The sequence below is a fragment of the Acinonyx jubatus genome, chromosome B1, assembly GCF_027475565.1.
Source record: "Acinonyx jubatus isolate Ajub_Pintada_27869175 chromosome B1, VMU_Ajub_asm_v1.0, whole genome shotgun sequence".
Lineage (NCBI taxonomy): Eukaryota > Metazoa > Chordata > Mammalia > Carnivora > Felidae > Acinonyx > Acinonyx jubatus.
In genome coordinates this window covers 52,830,174-52,843,938 of record NC_069382.1, presented here as the reverse complement: position 1 = coordinate 52,843,938, position 13,765 = coordinate 52,830,174, and positions in this window count along the sequence as shown.

Sequence of the window (13,765 nt, the reverse complement as noted above, 5' to 3'; positions counted from 1 at the left end):
TGACAAACCTCCATCCTGTTTTCCAGAGTGACTGCACCAGTTAGCATTCCTACCAGCAGTACAAAATGTCCCAGTTTCTCTGCATCCTCACCAGCATCTGTTGTTTCCCGAGTTGTTAAGTTTAGCCATTCTGACAGGTGTGGGGTGGTATCTCACTGTGGTTTTGATTTGTATTTCCCTGATGATGAGTGATGTGGAGCATTTTTTTCATGTGTCGGTGGGCCATCTGGATGTCTTCTTTGGAGAAATGTCTATTCATGTCTTTTGCCCATTTCTTCACTGGATTATTTGTTTTTTGGGTGTTGAGTGTGATCAGTTCTTTATAGATTTTGGATACTAACTCTTAATCTGATGTGTCTTTTGCAAATATCTTTTCCCATTCCATCAGTTGCCTTTTAGTTTTCCTGATTGTTTCCTTTGCTGTGCAGAGGATTTTTATCTTAATGAGGTCTCAATAGTTCATTTTTGCTTTTGTTTCCCTTGCCTCCAGAGACATGTCTAGTAAGAAGATGCTATGGCCGATGTCCAAGAGGTTACTGCCTGCTTTCTCTTGTAGGATTTTGATGGTTTCCTGTCTCACATTTAGGTCTTTCATCCATTTTGAGTGTATTTTCCTGTATGATGTAAGAAAGTGGTCCAGGTTCATTCTTCTGTATGTCACTGTCCAGTTTTCCCAACCCCGTTTGATGAAGAGACTTTTTTCCATTGGACATTCTTTCCTGCTTTGTTGAAGAATAGTTGGTCATGCATTTATGAGTCTATTTCTGGGTTCTCTATTCTGTTCCATTTATCTATGTGTCTATTTTTGTGCCAGTACAAAAATAGATGTATTGATGGTTACAATTTTGTAATATAGCTTGAAGTCCGGAATTGTGATGCCTCCAGTTTGGTTATCTATTTCAACATTAGATTGGCTATTCGGTGTCTTTAGTGGTTCCATCCCAATTTTATGATTGTTCTAGCTCTGTGAAGAGTGCTGGTGTTATATTTATAGGGATTGCATGGAATGTGTAGGTTACTTGGGGTAGTATCGACATTTTAACAATATTTTTATTCCAATCCATGAGCAAGAAATGTTTCCATTTCTTGATGTCTTCTTCAATTTCTTTCTTAAGTTTTCTATAGTTTTCAGCATATAGACATTTACCTCTTGGATTAGGTTTATTCCCAGGTATCTTGTGGTTTTGGTGCAATTATAAATGGGATCTATTTCTTGATATCTCTTTCTGTTGCTTCATTATCGGTGTATAGAAATGCAACCAATTTCTGTACCTTGAGTTATATCTTGCGACTTTGCTGAATGCAAGTATCAGTTCTAGCAGTTTTTTGGTGGAGTCTTTTGGGTTTTCCATGTAAAGTATCATGTTGTCTGTGAAGAGTGAAAGTCTGACTTCTACTTTGCCGATTTGTATGCCTTTTATTTCTTTTTGTTGTCTGACTTCTGAGGCTAGGACTTCCAGTACTTTGTTGAACAACAGTGAGAGTGGTGAGAGTGGACATCTCTGTTGTGTTCCTGACCTTAGGGGGAAAGCTCTGTTTTCCCCCATTGAGGATGATATTAGCTGTGGGTATTTCAAACATGGCCTATATGATCTTGAGGTATATTCCTTCTATCCCTACTTTCTTGAGGGTTTTTATCAAGAAAGGATGCTGTAATTTGCAAATGCTTTTTCTGCATCTATTGAGAGAATCACATGGTTCTTAGTCTTGCTTTTATTAATACGATGTATCACATTGATTGAACTGCAGGTATTTAACCACCCCTGCAGCCCAGGAATAAATCCCATTTGATTGTGGTGAATAATTCTCTTAATGTGTTGTTGGATTTGGTTTGCTAGTATCTTGCTGAGAATTTTTGCATCTACATTCATTAAGGAAATTGGTCTGTAATTCTCCTTTTTAGTGAGGTCTTTGTCTGGTTTTGGAATCAAGGTAATGATAGCCTCATAGAATGAATTGGGAAGTTTTCCTTTTATTTCTAGTTTTTTGAAACAGCTTCAAAAACTAGGTATTAACTCTTCTTTAAATGTTTGGTAGAATTCCTCTGGGAAGCCTTCCGGCCCTGGACTCTTATGTGTTGGGAGATTTTTGATTACTGATTCAATTTCTTTACTGGTTAAGGGTCTGTTCAAATTTTTTATTTCTTCCTGTTTCAACTTTAGTAGTTTATATGTTTTTAGGAATTTGTCCATTTCTTCCAGATTGCTCAGTTTGTTGGTATATGTAATTGTTCATAATCTTCTTTTATTATTGTCTGTATACCTGTGGTGTTGGTTGTGATCTCTCTTCTTTCATTTGTGATTTATTTATTTGGGTCCTTTTCTTTTACTTTTTAATAAATCTGGCTAAGGATTTAGCAATTTTTTAAATTTATTTCAAAGAACCAGCTCCTTGGTTTCATTGATATGTTCTACTGTTTTTTGTTTTTTTTCCCCCCCAATATCATTGATTTATCCTCTAACCTTTATTATTTCCCCTTGTCTGCTGGTTTTGGGCTTTGTTTTGTTGTTCTTTTTCCAGCTCCTTCGGGTGTAATGTTAGGTTGTGTATTTGAGACCTTTCTTCCTTCTTTATTAAGGGCTGGATTGCTATATACTTCCCTCTCATGACCACCTTTCCTGCATCTCAGAGGTTTTGGACTGTCCTGTTACCATTTTTATTGGCTTCCATGTACTTTTTAATTTCCTCTTTAATTTCTTCGTTGACCCATTCATTCTTTAGTGAATATTCTTTAATCTCAAAATATTCCTGGTCTTCCCAAATTTTTTCTTGTGGTTGATTTCTGTTGCAGAATATGAGTCTGGAGTTCTCTCTTGTCTTGCAAGAGTGTGGATGCAGAATTGAATAGAAGAGAGGCTACTGTCTGGGAGGAAGCAAGACCCCAAACAGGGCTTTTGTCTCTGTATTTACTGAGCTCACAAGATATTACCCATGTGGTGAAGGTGAAGAAAGCAAGATCTTACACACATGAATGTGGAGAAAACAATCAGACAGTAGTCATTAACTTGTATGTGTAAGAAGAAAAGGGTCTGGTGGCAAGTGGAGTTTGGGATTAAAGCACAGTAGTATATTGGCACCAGACGGAAAGTAGTTTCCTGCAGGTGATATAACAAGTTTGTCATGATCCCATTACAATATCTTGTTAGCTTACCTCAGGCACTTTTGCCCCATGGTGCTGGCTTTCCTCCCAACCTTTATTCTAACCCATTTATGTAAGAAGAACCTATTTCCCCACAGATTTCAAGTTTCATAGCATTATGGTCTGAAAATATGCATGGTATGCTATCGACATTTTTGTACTTGTTGAGGGCTTATTTGTGACCCTGTATGTGATCTATTCTGAAGAATGTCTCATGTGCACTCAAGAAGAATGTATATTTTGCTGCTTAGGATCAAATGTTCTGAATATATCTGTTGAGTCCATCTGGTCCAATGTGTCATGCAAAGCCATTGTTCTCTTGTTGGTTTTCTGCTTAGATGATCTGCCCATTGCTATAAGTGGGGTGTTGAAGTCCCCTACTATTATGGTATTATTATCAATGACTTTCTAACATTATTTTTTAAATGTAGTTTGAGGTTGAAAATTGGTGAATAAAATGGTACCAAAAAAAAAAAAGAGTACATTCCAAGGAATGACTGCCTTGCACTTGTCCTACAGTAACTGCCACCTGCATTTCAGTCTCCTCTCCTTCTTTGGTGAGGACATAAACCCTCACTGCACTAAATGTTAATAAATTATTTATTTTCAGTTGTTATTAATTATACAAACTAGTTTTCATTGTTCAATTGATATCTTTTTCATTATTCAATTGGGCATCTTGGTTTGGAATGAAATAAGTCGTAATTTGTTGCATCAAAATTGATGGAATTAATAAATATTATAATGGATTTTCATCTATGTCAAGGTTTTCCAAGGATGATTTAAAATTACCAAGAAAGCTAGAGGAGTATTTATTTTATCATTTCACCACTGTTGCCCATGGGCTACCAGATTCCCTTCATGAATATTGAGACTGTCTATCTATAGTCTCCTCCAAACTAGATAATAAATCCTAGATTCCCCCTATTTTTTGTTTCTTGCAAACCATTTCCTATTATTTTCTGTATTAGTCAGGAATTTTGCTCATAAAAAGGGAAAACAAATCTTGCGGTCGTAGCAAAATTGTGATTGTTTTTTGGACTAATAGAAGAGGTTTGGAGAATTAAATAGAACCCAGAAGCAGGAAGCAAAGCTGCAGGGTCAATCTACCTGGACAGACAGCCCAAAGTTGCTGCACACTATTGCTACCACTCGCTCATTGACAGCAAAACTGGGTCTGACTTTTGCACCATTAATCCTAATCATCTCTTAGTCGTCTCATTTGGTCCACGTTAAAAGCAGTAAGACAGTGTAAGGGGTTGAACTGAGATCTTGTGCCTGTGTCCTGACTACCATGTTTGAAGAGAAGTGTTTCCTCCCTGTAGAGTTCATAGTGGGAGATTGGGCGCTGCGTTTCTCCAGTATTGTACCCACGGGGGTTCTCCTGAAAGAGAAAGGGAGAATTCATGTTGGAAACTCAAAAGGAAATACGGAGACTCTATAGTTGCCTTATCTTAGAAGTCATGATAAGCCTAGTCATATGGACGTAAATCTCAGGGAAGATCATTTGCAGTGGAAGAAGAGAAGTATAAAAGTTGCACCATATAGTACATGAAAAGAGGCAGCTTCATGAGAGATATTTTGTGTAGGGATATCTGGTAAGCTTCTTTAGCAGGGATCCTACTGCATAAAAAGTCATTTTAATTGTCAAAGACTGGTAGGAAAACGAAGAGATGTGATATTCAAATAGTGCAGTCATTATGCCATGTGAAAGCCAAGTAACGTGATGATTCCCTGAGTGAGCAAAGTTTGAAATATCAGTATAATGTTCATATTGTCTGGGTGATTTTACTTCAGGCAAATGTCATTTGCCATTTTAAATCAATTAATTAAATTATTAAATTATTGTTAATACAATTTTAGTTACTTTTGATGTTGTTAATACAACTTCCAATTAATATTAATGTTGTTGATGCAATTTTTTGTTTTTGTCTATAAGATACTTTTGGTTTCATGGTTATATGAGAGGCGTAAGAATATAGGTTTTATATCTGTTTTTATGTTTGTGCATATCTAAGTGGAAGGGGCAATACATTAACCATTTTAGAGAAACACTATTCTTTACTAGTTTTGATTAATATACATACATACTTATCTTTATTCCAAATGCCATTAATTGACACTCTGGAATAGTTTTCCAACATCCTCTTATCCTTATTATTATGAAAATACAAAAAAAATACCCCAAAACTATCATTTTTGTATTGCTACTTTTGAGAAACTCTCATAGGGGAGGCAGTTCAGCTAAATGGTTAAGAATTCACGTTTTCAGGAAGCCTAGGTGGCTCAGTTGATTAAGTGTCCGACTTTGGCTCAGGTCACGATCTCACAGTTTGTGAGTTCGAGCCCTGCATCAGGCTCTGTGCCTGGAGCCTGCTTTGAATTCAGTGTCTCCCTCTCTCTCTCTGACCCTCCCTTGCTCGTGCTCTGTCTCTCTCTGTCTCTCAAAAACTAAATGTTAAAAGAAAAAAAAGAATTCAAGTTTCGGATGCCAACAACTTTATGATCTTAGGGAAGGAACTGGGCCCTCGGTTTCAGAGGGTATGAATATGGAGCTAATAAATAATACTTATATCACTGGGTTGCATAGCAACCCAACAAATCAAACCTATTATATAATAGGTATTTGATCAACAGTAGATATTACAGTTAACTTGGGAATTATATATCAAGAAAGCTTCGGTATTGTTTGTGGAGATATTTTCTGGGATGCTTGTATTTGTTTAATATTTATTAGGAGAAAATAGTGTTTAAATTCTCAGAAATTAGAATAGCCATTCAAAGAAAGCAGTTGATCATTCAGGGAGGATTATTAAAGGAAAGGACATGAAAGTGACAAACTTCCATGTTCTGTCACAATCACTTTAGAGTCACCTAATGATCTATAGCCAAGGAAATCTGGTTCATGAGTATTTATTCTCTGCACCAGCTTGTTTCTCTTCCATTTCTGTCTTATTTTCTCTCTCTCTCTCTCTGTCACTCTCTCTTAAACACCACAAGCACTGTTAGCAGACCAAAGTGGGTCTGCTTCTTGGTGAGTTACAGAGACTGAATCAAAGGGAGTTGCCTTATAAGGTCATCTTTATCTGTACAAACAAGGAGAGCACTGGGAATAATTTCCAAATGTGTGTCTCTCCAAACCAGAGAAAGCAGGTTTTTTCTATTAGTTAGGGCTCAGGATGAATATTCAGAGGGGGGTTTTAACATCATAATGAGGCTCAGGCACTTTTTCTTTTTTAAGTTTTCTTTCTTTCTTTTTTAAAATTTACATCCAAGTTAGTCAGCATATAGTGCAACAATGATTTCAGGAGTAGATTCCTTAATACTCTTTACCCATGTAGCCCATCCCCCTTCCCACACCCGTTCCAGTAACCCTCCGTTTGTTCTCCATATTTATGAGTCTCTTATGCTTTGCCCCCCTCCCTGTTTTTATATTATTTTTGTTTCCCTTTCCTTATGTTTATCTGTTTTGTACCTTAAAGTCCTCATATGAGTGAAGTCATATGATCTTTGTCTTTCTCTGACGGACTAATTTTGCTTAGCATAATACCCTCTAGTTCCATCTACGTAGTTGCAAATGGCAAGATTTCATTCTTTTTGATTGCCGAGTAATACTCCATTGAATATATATATCACATCTTCTTTATCCATTCATCCATCAATGGACATTTGGGTTCTTTCCATACTTTGGCTATTGTTGATAGTGCTGCTATAAACATGGGGGTGCATGTGCCCCTTCGAAACAGCATACCTGCATCCATTGGATAAATACCTAGTAGTGCACTTGCTGGGTCGTAGGGCAATTCAATTTTTAGTTTTTTGAGGAATCTCCATACTGCTTTCCAGAGTGGCTGCACCAGTTCTGCATTCCTAGAGGCTCAGGTACTTTTTGATTCATCTGTGCATGTGTCCTCCTCAAATGTTTCTTGTTCTGTTCCAGCAGTTTGCTAGTTAGTTTCTAAAAGGTCAGATTGACAGGTAGACAGAAGCTGTTGGGGTTTCCTGAGTTCCGGAGGTCAGTCCTGAGTTCAGGAGGTCAGGTGGGTGACAGCACCCCTCTACACATGCTTTTGTTTCTTCTGTTTCCTTCTCAAATTTGGTATCACTGTTTTCAATAACAAATTTAGATCTGTAAAATAACAATTTTGGTCATTTCTGCTCTCTGTTCACCAAGGGTTACTAACAAAAATTTAAAATTATCTTGCCAAAAGTCTTTGCCATTTGCCCTTACTGCCCACACACATATCTGACACATTTTGCTTTGGCTGCTGCTACACGTGCAAGAAGAAATCAGAGGCCTTTAAGCAAGTGGATTCACAGCTCAAGTTCACAGCTCAGCCCTCTACTAGGGAACGTGGCGTCCACATACCTAGAACTCCGTAATGGGAGCACACTGGGTCAGCCATCAAAATCCTATTGAACGTAAGTATATGACTTGAGCTGCACATTAGAATAAGCTGAGCATTAAAAAAAGAGAAGAAAAGAAAAGAAAAGAAAAGAGAAGATAAGAGAAAAAGAAAAGAAGAGAAAAGAAAAGAAAAGAAAAGAGAAGAAGAGAAAAGAAAAGAAAAGAGAAGAAAAGAAAAGAAAAGAAAAGAAAAGAAAAGAAAAGAAAAGAAAAAAGAAAAACTAATACCTGACTTTCAAGTCACTGAAATTCTGGTTTAATTTGTTTGGAGTGAGACTGGGCTTCTATCTTTTAAAAGTTCACCCAGGTGTTTTTAAAGTTCAGCATTGGAAACCTCTACCTCATTGTTATCTATTGCCGTCTACACTACGTAATTAAAACATCGTGGAACGTGTCTTTCTCCAGAGAGAAATATCACTTATTTCATCTTAGACATACAGCCCACAGAATGCACATTTCCAGTAAACAGCAAGTACAAGTAAACTAGTAAAGTGATGATGACATACCTAACGCAATACCTCAGGAATTGCCGAGAAAAAGGAAAATATCGCTACCAGATAGGTATGTGATACAGAGGATTCCTCTAGTAGGGTGCTGTGTTCTGAAGGAGGCCTTTGATGGTTACAGTCTCTTCAGTTCCGTGATCCTGTGACTCTTAAGTGTCCGAGGTCTAAAAGAACGGCAATGGGGTTAAGGAAAAGACTCGAACCCCAAAGAGAGAAAGTTTTGAACGTAGAAGCAGGGATTCTTATTTCTGTCTTGTATTTCACTGGGGGACTTTGGCAGATGTCTCAATCCATTTCTCTTGCAATTCTCTCTTTCCTTTCCTGGCCGACGAACTCTTGGTGAAAATCTCTAAATGGACTTTCCCCATTCTCTTTACCTTACTAGTGTTCCTACTAAGACTCTACCCTACCAGCAGATCTCAGTGGGTTCAACTTTTCCACAATACTATTTGCTACAGTACAGGTGCAGAATCGACATCTATTTACTTGTCTCTGTTCATCGTAGAGAAAAGTGAGAGAGAGAAGCTAGTAGCTTCTACCTATGACAAATCAGTAGAGAGGTTCAGCCCCCTTTCGACCTAAATATCTCCTCTGACTTGTACCATTTGGAAATTTGCTTAAATTCCAATTCATATTAACAGTTGCAACTTTTGTTGTTGTTTTTTTGTTTTTGTTTTTGTTTTGTTTTTGGCAACTTCTAACTGCCCATCTCCATCTGGAAGTCCCACAGTAGAAATCTTGCCTGTTTGCATTTTCTCCACTTTCCTAGGGGCTAAGGCCAGACAGCTATGTGGGGTCTATGCTTCCCCCCCCCCCCCAAACCATTGACATCTAATCTATCACCACTACACTTCCTAAGTATCCTGGGATCTGTACACTTCTCATTTCTCTCTACCTCTGTGTAGAGGCCTTTAAATATGCCACCACGGTTTCCCTTCTGAATCACCGTGACAGCTTCCTTACCGATCTCCTTGCCCTTAGCTTGGCTCTCTGTAGTTTTCATGGAGACATTTTGCAGGCTGCGCTCAGAATTTTAAAAATGCAAACCTGATAATACCATTTACTCTAGTACTAACCCTTCAATATTTCCCCGTTTGCCTGGATAAAATGAAACTTCTTCACCGAGGACCTTGACACCCTTCTTAATCTGTCCCCTGATAATCCTTTGCAGCTTCGTTTCTAGTCACTATCCTTTCTCACACTCTGCATTTCAGCCAGACTGAACTGATTTTACTTCTCCAACCATCCAGTCTCAATTCCAGGTCTTTGTAAACACACTAATCTCTCTATTTTAAACATCCTCTTACTTGGCCTGACGTCTATCATCTTTCCGTCTTTGTTGGTATTTTCTCCTGTCAGGCACCAGTCCTAGCGTTTAGCATCAGGCAATTAATTGCCTCTTTGTCAGCATTTCCTATGTGACTGCAAATTGCCCGAAAGTGTGGTTTGTATTTTGCTTGTCCCGCGCCGCATTCTCTGTAGACAGCAGTTTGTAACACACAATACTGCTTGCTGTTTGTCCCCTGAATGACTAACATTTTTAATAGAGGCACCCTGTTGGCTCAGTCAGTAGAACATGCAATTCTTGATCTTGGGGTTGTGAGTTTGAGCCCCACCTTGGGTTTAGAGTTTACCTAAAGAAAGAAAGAAAGAAAGAAAGAAAGAAAGAAAGAAAGAAAAGGACTCTAATAAGTTCACATTCTTTCTTTCTCTGGATTAAATGTATTTACCTCAATGATGACACTTGAAAGTAAACCTTAAGTGTGCGTATTATATTTAAATCCTTTTGCAAATGACTTTCCCCTTATCGTTCTTCAGCTCAAACACTGATATTCATTTGAAATATCTACGGTTATTTTCCAGTTTAACAGCTCTTGATCCAAAAGATCAAATATTACTGTATTTACTAGCATAAACAGTAAACAGCAAGTACAAGTAATCTTACAATTTCAGTAACCTTACAATTTCAGTAATTCTATGTATTCAACAAACTTTCTCCATTACCTTTATCAGAAGCTGAAATTTGGGGCGCCTGGGTGGCTCAGTTGATTAAGTGTCCCACTTCAGCTCAGGTCATGATCTCATGGCTTGTGGGTTCGAGCTCCGCATCGGGCTCTGTGCTGACAGCTCAGAGCCTGGAGCCTGCTTTGGAGTCTGGGTCTCCCTCTCTCTCTGCCCCTCCCCCGCTCGTGCTCTGTCTCTCTCTGTCTCAAAAATAAATGTTAAAAAAATATTAAATATATATATTCTAAAAGGAAACCGAAATTTAAGAGATGAAAAACTATTTTTGCAAGCTGATACATGTAATTATCATTTTGGATAAACCTGTTTTGAAATCTGTGATACTGTTGGGTTTATTTCATCAGTATGACCAAGAGTCAGTGTGTTTATTGGCAACACAGTCAAGGGATTATGCTAACACACTGAAATAATAAGAATACTGCAAATTTGCAAATCTTCATTGTGCGTTTCCATCAGCATTTCTTTGGTAGCAAGTATGTACCAGCCCCCAGAAACAGAAAAATCTCTGTGGGACATTAGGAATGCAGAGTAGCATTGCTCTGAGACGAATACAGCGGAGCCTGGTCTGTTTTTTTAACGAGGCAAATCTAGAGCGGGGTAACATGACCCTGGGCCACCTTGTTGTAGATCGGTAAAAATCATGAAAATAATACTCTTACGGGCAGCTACACCAGCATGGGACTTTGGTGGCCACTTCTGTGGGAAGACGGTGTGAATGTAAAGCAGAGCCACCACCAAAAGCAGTGGTAAAGCATTTGGCAGCCTTCAGAGACTCCTCCATAAGAGGCTGGAGCCAAAGGAGGAGGAGGAGAATGGTAGACATCCGCCAGCAGCCAAGACGGCTTTCCTATGAGGACGTAGGGGGCGCAGATTGAGACTTTAAATAATAGCCAGTGTAATGGCCCACTCATTTTTTCCAGTGAACGTTAGAATCCGACCGAACATTTTTGTGCCAAAATTGTTATTTCACAGTTATTTCTAGATCGTCATTCTCTGGAAAACACAAGTTATTATTATTATTGTGTCTGTCTTTTTGAGATTTTTTCCCCCTTATAGCTTTTGATGTTATATGCTGTAGATATTATCTCACTTATTATAGTCGTAAGTGGTTGGAATTGGCCAGAAATACTTGTTTTTACATTGAAGATAGAGAGATTGATGCAAAGTCTTTGTGTCCAGTCATATGATGCTCTGAACCAGTCATCAATCAGTGATAAAGCTAGATTTCTCCAACTTCTTTTTATTATTATTATTATTAATTAATTTATTTATTTGGGAGAGTGCAAGCAGGGGAGGGGCAGAGAAAGAGGGGGTAGAAGATCCAAAGTGGGTTCTGCACCGACAGCAGTGAGCTCAATGTAGTACTTGAACTTATGAACTGTGAGATCATGACCTGAGCTGAAGTCTGATGCTCATTTGACTGAGCCACGCAGGTGCTCCCAGACTTCTCCAGCTTCTGACCATACTATCTATTGACTATGACCATGCAGTCTGCAGAGGGGGGTGGTGGACAGATATCCAAAATCTTGATTGTTTGCGGTTATTTATTTATTTTGTCTTTTATTTTTATTTTTTGATTGATTTTAAGTTTATTTATTTTAGAAAGAGAGAGTGGGGGAGGGGCACAGAGAGAGAGACAGAGACAGAGACAGAGACAGAGAAAGAATCCCATGAAAGCTCTACCCCATCAGCACGGAGCCCAATGCAGGGCTCCAACCATGATATCACAACCTGAGCCGAAGTCAAGAGTTGGAGGCTCAACCAACTGAGCCACTCAGGTGGCCCTTACTTATTTTTTTTGAAAGTAGACTCCGCACCCAATGTGGTGCTCCATCTCATGACCCCAAGATCAAGACTCACACGCTCCATCAACTGAGCCAGCCAGGCACCCCTGTTTGTGGTTATTTAAGTTTCCAATGGCTAGTAGACAGCATACAGGACCACGAGTTAGCAAGAAAGTTCAATTTCCTCTGGTGGCCCTGATCCTTTGTTATGTGACCTTTGTCCCTCAGCCACTCTGGGTTCCATTTCTTCCTTTGTGGAGAAGGTGCTTGGGCCAAATCAGAGACAGTTGACCTGAGGTCTGTGGTTCCCTGCCCTTCCCACCCCAACAGTCACATCACCCATGAATAGATTCCCGGGAATTGGCCAGTCTAAACTTTTATACGATAAGCTAAACACGTACAGTTTTCTAAGCAGAAATTCAGAGATAATATCAGATTTTCAAAAAGTCTGTGATCAAAGATCACTGACAACAAATTCACACAACTAGAATACATAATTTCAAAGGCCCTAATTTATTTAAATACCTATGATTCCATGTATTTTAGGGTTGAATGTGATATGTACTTTCCCAGTGTAACTTCTAGGTACTAATCGTTATAGGATTTCAAAACAAATAGCCCAAAGCCAATCGTCAGAGAGATGGGAATAAATATGAGAGAGCAGTCCGTGACATTATTGCATCTGAATGTGTCTGGGATTCTAGCACTTTTAAATCTTTTCCTTTGCTCTATTTCAGGTTGTATGTCTACATTTCCTTCATGAGAACGCCTGAGGAATTGTTGAATCAACTGCTTTGCAGATATGTGGCTACTCTAACTTCTTCCAATATGTTAATGTGTTTTTTTTTTAAATTTTTTTAATGTTTATTTATTATTGAGAGACAGAGAAACAGAGCATGAGCAGGGGAGGGGCAGAGAGAGGGGCAGACACAGAATCTGAAGCAGGTTCCAGGCTCTGAGCTGTCAGCACAGAGCCTGACGCGGGGCCTGAACTCACAAACCAGGAGATCGTGACCTGAGCCAAGTCAGACGCTTAACAGACTGAGCCACCCAGGCGCCCTTATGTTAATGGTTTGAATTAAAAAAATGTTCCTAAGAAGACAAATTTGGTTGAGATCCCAATATTTAAAGTTCATGTTTTTGGTTGCAAACTCAATAATGTGCATCATGTTGAAATCATGAAATTATTCCAGAAGCTGTATATGGCTTTGGGGGGAAAAAAAAAACTTTTGGCAGCAAATAAGGGAGTTTCCTCAACATTTCTGAATGCTTATATTATTATCAGTGGGAGATTGCTAACAGGGCACTTGGAACTCGCCCATCTTTGGAAAGCTAGGGAATTCTTACCAGTATGCACATGGGAAAATATAACGTTTTGTTATTGGGAGGAGACCGTGAAACAAATGCTAGTCTATCTGGTGGTCAGGGACAGCTTGAATGATTCCCAGTTAATTTTTTTTTTTTTCTTGTTAGCCCCAGAATGTCTCCCATGCACATTCCAGGGCGGACGGCTTGCCTTCAAACCTCTTTCTAGGCAACAACAATACCAGTGATTGTACCAGTGCCAAGACTAAAGCCATCGCTCTAAAGGCCTGACATTTTCGGCTGCCCATGGCAGCTCCTTCTGCTTTCTTACTATTCTTTCTTTCTGCCTCATCACCCCTTCAACTCATTCTTCGATCAGATATTTTCGGGACTTCTCCCTTTCTTTTCATTTCCATAATCACAATCGAGTCTCAATTCTGCTCCAGCTCTCGTATGGTTTCTTCTCTAAATGCCCTAACGTTTCTTTCCATAATCTCTTCTCTGGGCAGTTAACTTAGGCTGAACAGTGAGGATTCTCTTTCTCATCCGTTCTTGACCTTAATATACATATTAACATCACAATGTATTTTATGTATATATT